This window comes from Triticum urartu, chromosome 7 (assembly GCF_003073215.2).
Source record: "Triticum urartu cultivar G1812 chromosome 7, Tu2.1, whole genome shotgun sequence".
Lineage (NCBI taxonomy): Eukaryota > Viridiplantae > Streptophyta > Magnoliopsida > Poales > Poaceae > Triticum > Triticum urartu.
In genome coordinates this window covers 17,417,622-17,426,943 of record NC_053028.1, presented here as the reverse complement: position 1 = coordinate 17,426,943, position 9,322 = coordinate 17,417,622, and positions in this window count along the sequence as shown.

Genomic DNA, 9,322 nt, shown 5'->3' with positions numbered 1-9,322 from the left:
GTCGATCATTCGAGGACCAAACAATCACACGAGCACGACATCGAGATTTATTAACGAGGTTCACCGATATGGCTACATCCTCGGGGCCTGACTACGGGCGCTCCTCCCCGTGACACCGTCACAATACCGCACCCGGTCGCCCTGGACACCGGCACGAGCCGCCGGCTTCCCCTGCGTTCCAGTGCTATTATGTTGGCATATGTTACATCGTGTGTCTACCCCCGCTATATAAGAGAGGCCTAGGATACAAGTGTCCTACTAGGACACGACTCTACATCCTATATAAACATAATACAACTCATAGTCCAACTTTAACCTACCTTGTACACTATATTCGACACAACTCCAACAAACTCCATCTTGGCGAATATACTCCACCACCCTGAATTTGTCCATGCGTCTAACTTCCATGTACATTGGACTTGAGCTTATCCCATGAGTATCGCTGCTACTCCAAAGACTACATATGACTCCAGCTGCAACTTGTAGTCCCTTCTTTTCTTGACCACAGTCAATCCTCGAGCAAAATTAAATTCCTTGTTACTCTAGTTTGTGCTCCCAACTTCCAGAGTATTCATCCAACGCCATCACACATTGATAACTAACCTGCGTGAAAGTGAACAACTCACATATTGGGTGACACACATAAGAGTTATCTGAACTCAACATCACCGCTCCTTTCTTGACCGTCTGTCTGAAACTTGAAGGAATTTCACCATTGCCTATAGTCATCCCGAGTCAAATTCGCAGTTGTCTCACCACATGTATGACCACCAGAGCCTTGGCCCGTCTCCATGCCCGTGCATACCGCATGCCTCGCCGCTATTATCGCGTCGAGTCTCCGCTGTCCTGGTCGAGTCTCAAGGGTCGCGAACTCACACTACTCAACCCCCACTGCAGAGTACCACCGATTATCACCGACCGATGACGAGTTTCACGCTTCCATCAGACCACTGGGCTCCAGTCTGAACTGCATGTCACTCGCTTTTCCCGCTGAATAGGCTTCGACTCTCTGTCGAGTTATGCCGTAGCCCCTCAATCAACACTGAGTGAAGTCTTCCAAACTCCAGCTCTACCTTCAACATGACTCCATGGTAGATGATCAGTCCATCCCCGCGCCTCATCGACTTCAAGCTCCGTGTATACACCACCTTGAATCAACCCCGCGCCATAGTCTTGTCGAAGCCACACAAGCCCTCGGCCTGCGCCACGTGTTTCCACGCCCCAGAAGTCGGTCACCATCAGCATCACGCTCATATGTTGTCGTCGCCGATCCCACCACCGTCTTCTGTACCAACCGACTAGCGTCGATCCATCAGACTGACCAGTCCGACCCAAGCCGAACTCGTTCGACTGCACGACACGCTCCAGGCTCTCAAATCATCTTCCGCGAATTTCCATCCATCACTTGATAATTTCATCACCGCTGACATGACTTCCCGCAACGCCTCAAGCATCCTTGTCGCGCCAACAATCTTTCACCCATGCCTGCCATAACCAAGGTTTCCAGTTCCGTTGAATTTCTTCACCTCAAACCCGATGCCCGATGGCGTCATGATTCTTCGTAGGCTGGCCCTGTGAAAAATTAACCGAGCTTCCACAACAATGCTCCAAGTACACAACCAAAACCTGATGAGGAACACCCCTATGTACTAATAGCAAAATCCAACCAAAAAACCTTTGATCTTCACGTGGTGGCTCCCTTGCACAAAACTTGCAATGCTGGCTTTTGCACTGTCAATGTCCCCTCTAGTTTCAATGGATAGTATCGCTTGACGAATCTTTCCATTACGCTGATTCAATCTGTTGCTTTTGCCTCCTGCCTGAATGAACGTGGCCTTTTTTTTGTCCAAACAAATCTCTCGGTCCTGATTCCTTCGGCTCCCTACTCATAGCACAACACAGCAACAGCCTTGCACAACGCACGCGCACAGTCACGAACCGCCGGTGCCCTAGCGACCACGCACGCAGCTGCTCCACGCGCATGCGACCGCACGTCTCACGCCAGCCCATGCCTCGGTACGGGCGGCTGCCATCCGCCTGCGCTTGCTCCTGCCTCGGCCGCTACTGGACCTTCATGTCTCGTTGCTGCTCCTGGTTCCGATCGGATCGATCCATCCAATCTGACTACTGCCTGCGCCATACATCGCGCCGCGGCTGAGAACTTCTGCCCGCTTCCAATTGCTTCTTCCAATCTCGTCGAGAACCACGCCGCAGTCGGCTGCATCTCAAACTCAATACTTCCTCTAGATCAACAATTCGCAGCCTCCTTGTAACCCTGCTCTGATGCCACTTGTTAGAATAAATCCGATGCATACCGTCGATCATTCGAGGACCAAGCAACCACACGAGCACGACACCGAGATTTGTTAACGAGGTTCACCGATATGGCTACATCCCCAGGGCCTGACTACGGGCGCTCCTCCCCGTGACACCGTCACAATACCGCACCCGGTCACCCTGGACACCGGCACAAGCCGCCGGCTTCCCCTGCGTTCCAGTGCTATTATGTTGGCATATGTTACATCGTGTGTCTACCCCCGCTATATAAGAGAGGCCTAGGATAAAAGTGTCCTACTAGGACACGACTCCACATCCTATATAAACACAATACAATTCATAGTCCAACTGTAACCTACCTTGTACACTATATTCGACACAACTCCAACAGAGACGGTTGCGTGCGCGTGTGGTGCGAGAGGAGATGTGCGTGGGGGTCTGGGGGATCAGAGGTGGGAGTGGAGCAGCTAGCCTCTCATAACGCGTAACATCGTCCAATCGACGCGATAATTTTCAGGCGCTCTCCTGGCCAACCCATTCGCTAGCTCAAGTTCTTTTTGTTGTACCTGTGCTAATGTGGCTAGCACGAGAGATCGCACATTGTGCGACTGTTATTGGGTTGTATTGGTTATTGTGTTCCTTTTTGTCGATATCCCTTATGATATATTTTATATAGAATTAAACAAACAACATATGAAGTGTAAAATCAAGCTTTTTTTTTCATTTTATGATGTTGCAACACATGGGGCCATAAGCTAGAGACATCGAAGGAATTTTATTTTCTCTCGTTGCAACGCGGATGCATGTTTTAGCGACAAAATCTGCATTTATCTACTGTGTCTAATAGTACATCTTATATGCAAAAACTGGAACAGACGGTCTATATTAGACTTGTCGGGGGACAATGAACAAAGGATTATGGATGTGCCTCCTCAATAAAAGTATCGTAGTTCACTTTTCCCCCTTTTGTTGGTTTTACAAGTGACGTTGTAGATTTGTTTAGTTATTATGCTAACACTTGATGCTATTTCCAGGATTTGAAACAAGTTACCTCGCATGGCAAATATTTTGATGAGGTTGGCTAGCACACGACACTCCCCCTCCACGGAGGTTAGTCGTGAGGTGAGGACCAACACTAATGGGCAAGGCAATGCCAGGCAAGAGTCGGGATGGTGCGAGCTCGCCAGCCAAACCTGTGGTGCACAAGCTGGAGCTGGACCATATTTAAATTTCACCCTAGATTTGCACGGTAGCAGTTGTGTTTCTTCCGTTGCAACGCACGGGTCTTTTGCTAGTCCTTGTAATTAGCAAGTCTAGGGAGACTGACAATCTCACTATCTAATTTGGGGGCCAAATAGAATTTTTCTAATTGTGTGCATGTAGTGATCATTAAATGCATCTCAAGGGTTCTTACTGGAGTGGTAATATAATTTCTTAGCTAAGGGAAATAATTTCTACTTCAGGCTCTTGCTCTTAAACACCAAGCATAAATACTGCATGGAATATCAACATCAAGTGTTCAAAAAGAAAGTCGGCAAACGAGGTCACGGCGACAACTGCGGTGAGCAAGGACACACGACACCTCGTTTGCCAAGAGTATTCTGTTTGCTAAGTGTTTTCTCGTCTACACTTGTCGTAGGCAAGGCTACTGTGGTTTTTAGAGTGTGTTTTTCCTACACATGGTTTAAGAGGATCTTTGACGAGAGCCTGGCGAAAAACAATCATCAAACTCGGCAATTCTGGTAGTGGTTGCTGAAATCGCAGGTTTACTCCTAGAGGGGGGTGAATTGGATATTTTGAGAATTCGTCAAACTCTAAAGAATTTGGCGAAGATCACGGTGAAGAAACTGAGACAAGAGCGAGACTAGTTCATCACAGAAACATAAAGCACGCATACAAAATAGATGCAAGTGAAGGACGTGCAACCATACAAGCAATCAGGCATACTCAAGATGAACTGAAGAAATGAAAAGCATCATGATGAAAGTCTCGAGGTCAAATTCTTCAGAAAATAGATTACAGATTCTTCAGCAACGGAATAACAAAAAATAAAAGGGTTGAGGAATTTAAAACCAGGTTGCCACGGTTATGGCATGATGATTTGGTAGACCGGTTACAGTTGTTGTATCAATTGTACAACTGGTTGAGGCAGCTGATATTGAACTCCGAAGACAACAAGTGTTCACCGTATTCCTCTTGAGCTAAGGTCACAACAGACCTCACCGAATCAGTCGTGCTAAGTCTTCAAGGTAGACTTCCAAAACCTTCATAGACTTGTTCACCGGCATGCCACAATTACTCTTGAGTGCTTAGAACATGACGCCTAACCATCTGAAAGAATGACAGTCTTCAATGGTAACAGGCATCAGATAACATAGATCAAACTCTTTAGTGATGCTCAATCACTTTGGCTCTAGGTTTTCCTCACTTAGTGAAAGATCGTGGATGTCGCCTAGAGGGGGGGGGGTGAATAGGCGCTTTAAAATGATTACGGTTTGGGATTGAACAAATGCAGAATAAAACTATCGTTTAATTTATCAAGCACAAAACCTAAAATAACTAGGCTCACCTATGTGCACCAATAACTTATGCTAAGCAAGATAAACAACTAAATGATAGCAATATATATAACATGAATCACTAAGGCTATCACAATGTAAAGTGCGTAAGAAAAGAGCTCAGCTAAGAGATAACCGAGGCACGCGGAGACAACAATGTATCCTGAAGTTCACACCCTTGCGGATGCTAATCTCCGTTTGGAGCAGTGTGGAGGCACAATGCTCGCCAAGAAGCCACTAGGGCCATTGTAATCTCCTCACGCCCTCGCATAATGCAAGATGCCATGATTCCACTAAGGGACCCTTGAGGGCAGTCACCGAACCTGTATAAATGGCAACCCTTAAGGGCGGTCACCGAACCCGTACAAATTGCTTGAGGCAATCTCACAACCTAATTGGAGACCCCGACGCAAGCCCAGAGCTTTACACCACAATGATTGAGCTCCGAACAGACCAACCGTCTAGGGCACCAAAGCACGCAAGAGGAACAAGCTCTAGGGTGCCCAAACACCCAAGAGTAATAAGCTTCTCAACTTTCACTTCCATGTATCACCGTGGAGAACTCAAACCGATGCAACTAATGCAATGGCAAGAACACACGAAGTGGTCAAGTCCTTCACTCCCAAATCCCACCAAAGCAACAAAAGCTACGGAGGAATATGAGAGGAAGAACAATGCCACTACTAGAGAAAACCTTATACACAGATCATTATTAGTAGCGCGGGTTAGAAGGACGCGCTCTTGCTAACTAGCAGCAGCGCGGGTAAAGCGAGCATGTTACAGGTAAGACTTCGCAGTAGCACGCTCTCACTGGCCAGGCGCTACTGCTAAGTGGGCCACACGGCCACGCCGGGTCTAGCTTTAGTAGCAGCGCGGTTTGCATAAACGCGCTACAACTAAAATTTTAGCTGTAGCGCTTGTTCGGCTTCCCGCGCTAAACCACCTTATCCTATACCCCGTCTCGCCTGTTTCCTCTCTTCCTCACCACATTCTCTCTCCAAGACACTCTATGGTCACCGCCCGACCATCACCATTGCCTGCCGCCGCCGCCTACGCGCCACCACCCCCTGCCGTCGCCGGCGCTGCACCACCCGGTCGTCACCGTCACCCGTTGCCGTCGCCCATCGCCGACGTGCCACCACCAATGAGGCACCTCTTCCCCCCCCTCGTCCCTCCCTCCCTCCTTCCTCCCCCCTCCTCTCCCTCCCTCCCTCCAACCCTTCTCTTAACTAATGTACGTAATTTGAATGTAGGTATACAAATTTAGTAACATAAATTTTAGGTCTTTTGAATAGAAATTTTAGTAATAGAAATTATTTATGTATACAAATTTTTCAATATAGAAATGTATCGGAATGCCATATGAGAAATTTAGTAACATAAATTTTTAGTACGAAAATTTAGGTATGGAAATTTTTAGTAAGAAACATTAGTTATGATTCTTAACCAAATGAAATATTCGGGTTATAAGATATATTGAATCTTTAGTAAATGTAGGTCTTTTGAATCAGCATAATAATGTTTAGTTGATAGCTTATAGGGTTTATATTTTGTTTTTGCAGAAATCAAGGGGCGACCCTGCATCATCCCCGTCGTCGTCCTCGTCACTGACCCCCTTCGACCTTGAGGTGAGAGCAACCAAATCCCCATGTCATTGATGTCGATGATGATGATGTAGCCAAATAGGATATGTGCTTGCCCAAGTGGCCTATGTTTGCAGGGAACACTTCTGAGTGGCCTATATTTTGCCGGAGTGTTGATTAATTTCCGTTCCAGCAAATTTCAGGTGCTCGATATGTCCTTTTTAGCAAAGGTCATGCTGGATTTTCCGTGAATTTTACATGGCTTGTGCTAGAATGTAGGAAATATCGAGTGCCTTGGATTTTCCAGAAAGAGCATTAAACGACATTTTGGGTTGACTTTAAGTATGTTGGGACTGCATACATGACAGTCAAAAAAAGTGAGGGAGTGTCCACCATATATGAGAGAAGAAGAATGTCGACTGTTGTCATGGGGGTCGTCCTTCCTCTTCTTTCTCATGATAGACCTTTTGGTAATGCACGGGAAGGAAGAGAAGAGAGACCATCATCGACAGTCATATATATCAGAGAGGGAGTGCCCACCATATACACCACGTGAGATGAGAGTTTTCAAGGAAGATTCAATAGCCCGAAAGTCAACCCGTGATGTATATTCAGAAGTTTAATCTTTGAATTATGAACACAACAGATGGCTGATGACGATAGGATCCCGGAGTGCCATTACTGCTACGATGACTGGGGTTTGTGCAACAGGTTTCCTCACATGCAAAATGATAGGTTTTCACCGTGAAGCTGGACGAGACCTTTGATGTTTGTACGGTACGCAATGACAAGCATTTCATCGTAATTAATATCATCATTTCTTCTTCTTTTTTTCAATGTGTAATTTCTTAAAAAAATTCAATTCGATTAGTACATTCCATGCCATGCAAGATTATCTGTATTGCAGAAGCTCGGTTTCAAAGACTTTGAGAATATGAAGACGAGGAGGGCTCACTTAAGAACTAAACATGGTTATGCGTTTTGGGTTAAGCTATACAATGTGGTTGATCACTCCCATTTCGGTTGCTCTAATTGGGAAGCTCTCTGCAAGGCATATGGATTTGAAGAGGGTATGCAAATAACATTTGATATTCGTCCCGAAGATGATGATGATAATATCAACATCTGGGTGGATGTGGATACGCCTCCAGTTTTGCCTAAATATGAGTTTGTCAAACTAATTTGTTAAGTTGAGTAATCTATATTGTTAATTTAAAAATATTTGGTGTTCATCGGTACTAAACATCTTATTTATAATTGTCAGCTTATTTCTTATCTTCCAAAAATACCTGAAAGGCTGTAGACAAGACATACTACAGCTATGACTCCGAGCTTAATTGTGAGGAGAAATGTTATCTTGTCTCATTCATAGATGATGTTGAGGCCTTTAAAACCAATCACTCTATCCTTCCAAATTTTACTGGATACGTGCCACTAGTCCATAAATTGCATGATGGTAACTTCATTGCCAAAAACTTGGTAAGATTTTGCTAATGATGGTAACTTTATTGCATACATTCTTCTTAAGTATATAAACTACATTGCTAACTATATATGTTACTATTACGTTTTTTAACAGAGGCTCTCGAAGGAGGTTGTGCCTTACATGTTGTTTATCGAAGGTTATATGCATATGGTTAGCTTACGACCAACTCGATTTCTTCAAATGACGGAAGGCTCAATATCAAAGAATGGAGTAAAGTGATGAATGCGCACACACAACTAATTGGAGACAACATGAATGTGCGCAAGACACAAGTTGGAGATAGGTGTATCTCCATTGTTCATTATGGAGATGGACTGAATTATCTGTTTGATGGTATTTTACCTAGGAGAGAGGAGTAGGTCCTAGGTATTAAGAACAATTAGTTAGTGTTTATTATGACTGCCATGATGATGAGAAGTTGTTATTATGTGCTACAATGTGCTATGATGATGACGACGATGAGTTATTACATCACTGGGTGAAAAAAAAGGCGGATTAGTTTCAAGTGGATGGATCCATGACTTGGTCACTTTGGATCCATCCACTTAAAACTAATTCGCGGTTCGTTCACCCAGTGATGTAATAACTCATTATGATGTAAAAACAATCTCTAAATTGCTACGGTATGAAAACTTGCATAATGGCGTATTAATACGACATAAAATAAAAAAGAAATAGAATATGTAATAATAGTAGTAGCGCGGGTATAGAGAAGCACTGCTAGTAACAACCAGTAGCGCGTTCTTAGTAAAGCGATACTACTAAGTAGGTATAGCAGTAGCGCGGGTGAACCAACGCTACCACTACCCTTTAGATGTAGCATCGTACGTAGAAGTAGCGTGGTCCCCTCCCCCCCCCCCCCCCCCCCCCCCCCCCCCCCGGTGCTACTGCTATCCCAAAAACCAGCGCTACTGCTATGCATTTCCCTAGTAGTGGGCGATCACCAAGAACTAGGGATGGGCATATTAACCGTTAACCGAACTACCGAACCGAAAGAACCAGGACCGAAACCGAATAGACCAGAACCGATTATTTCGGTCAGAACTTCGGTGATGATTTTTGCATAACCGAATTTATCTCGGTCAACTCGGTTTTAGGAATCACGTAACCGAAAACACCGAACAGACCGAATAAACGTGACATGGGCCAAAAATTGTAGAAGGCCCAACGCAATGCCTGACTCTAAGGCCCTCATGTATTCACGTGTGTTAATCCCCCCATAGCTCTCTGCCTCGGCCCACATGCATCAACCAGACATATCTGGATATCCCCACTCGGCAACAACCTAGCCGCCCCTGCTTTTCCCCCAGCAGCCAGCGAAGGTGGATCGGCGGCGCCAGATTCCATGTCGTCCCTCCCTCGATCACGGCGGACCACCCCATCTCCTCTCTATCTGCCCATTCCGGCGGGTGGCA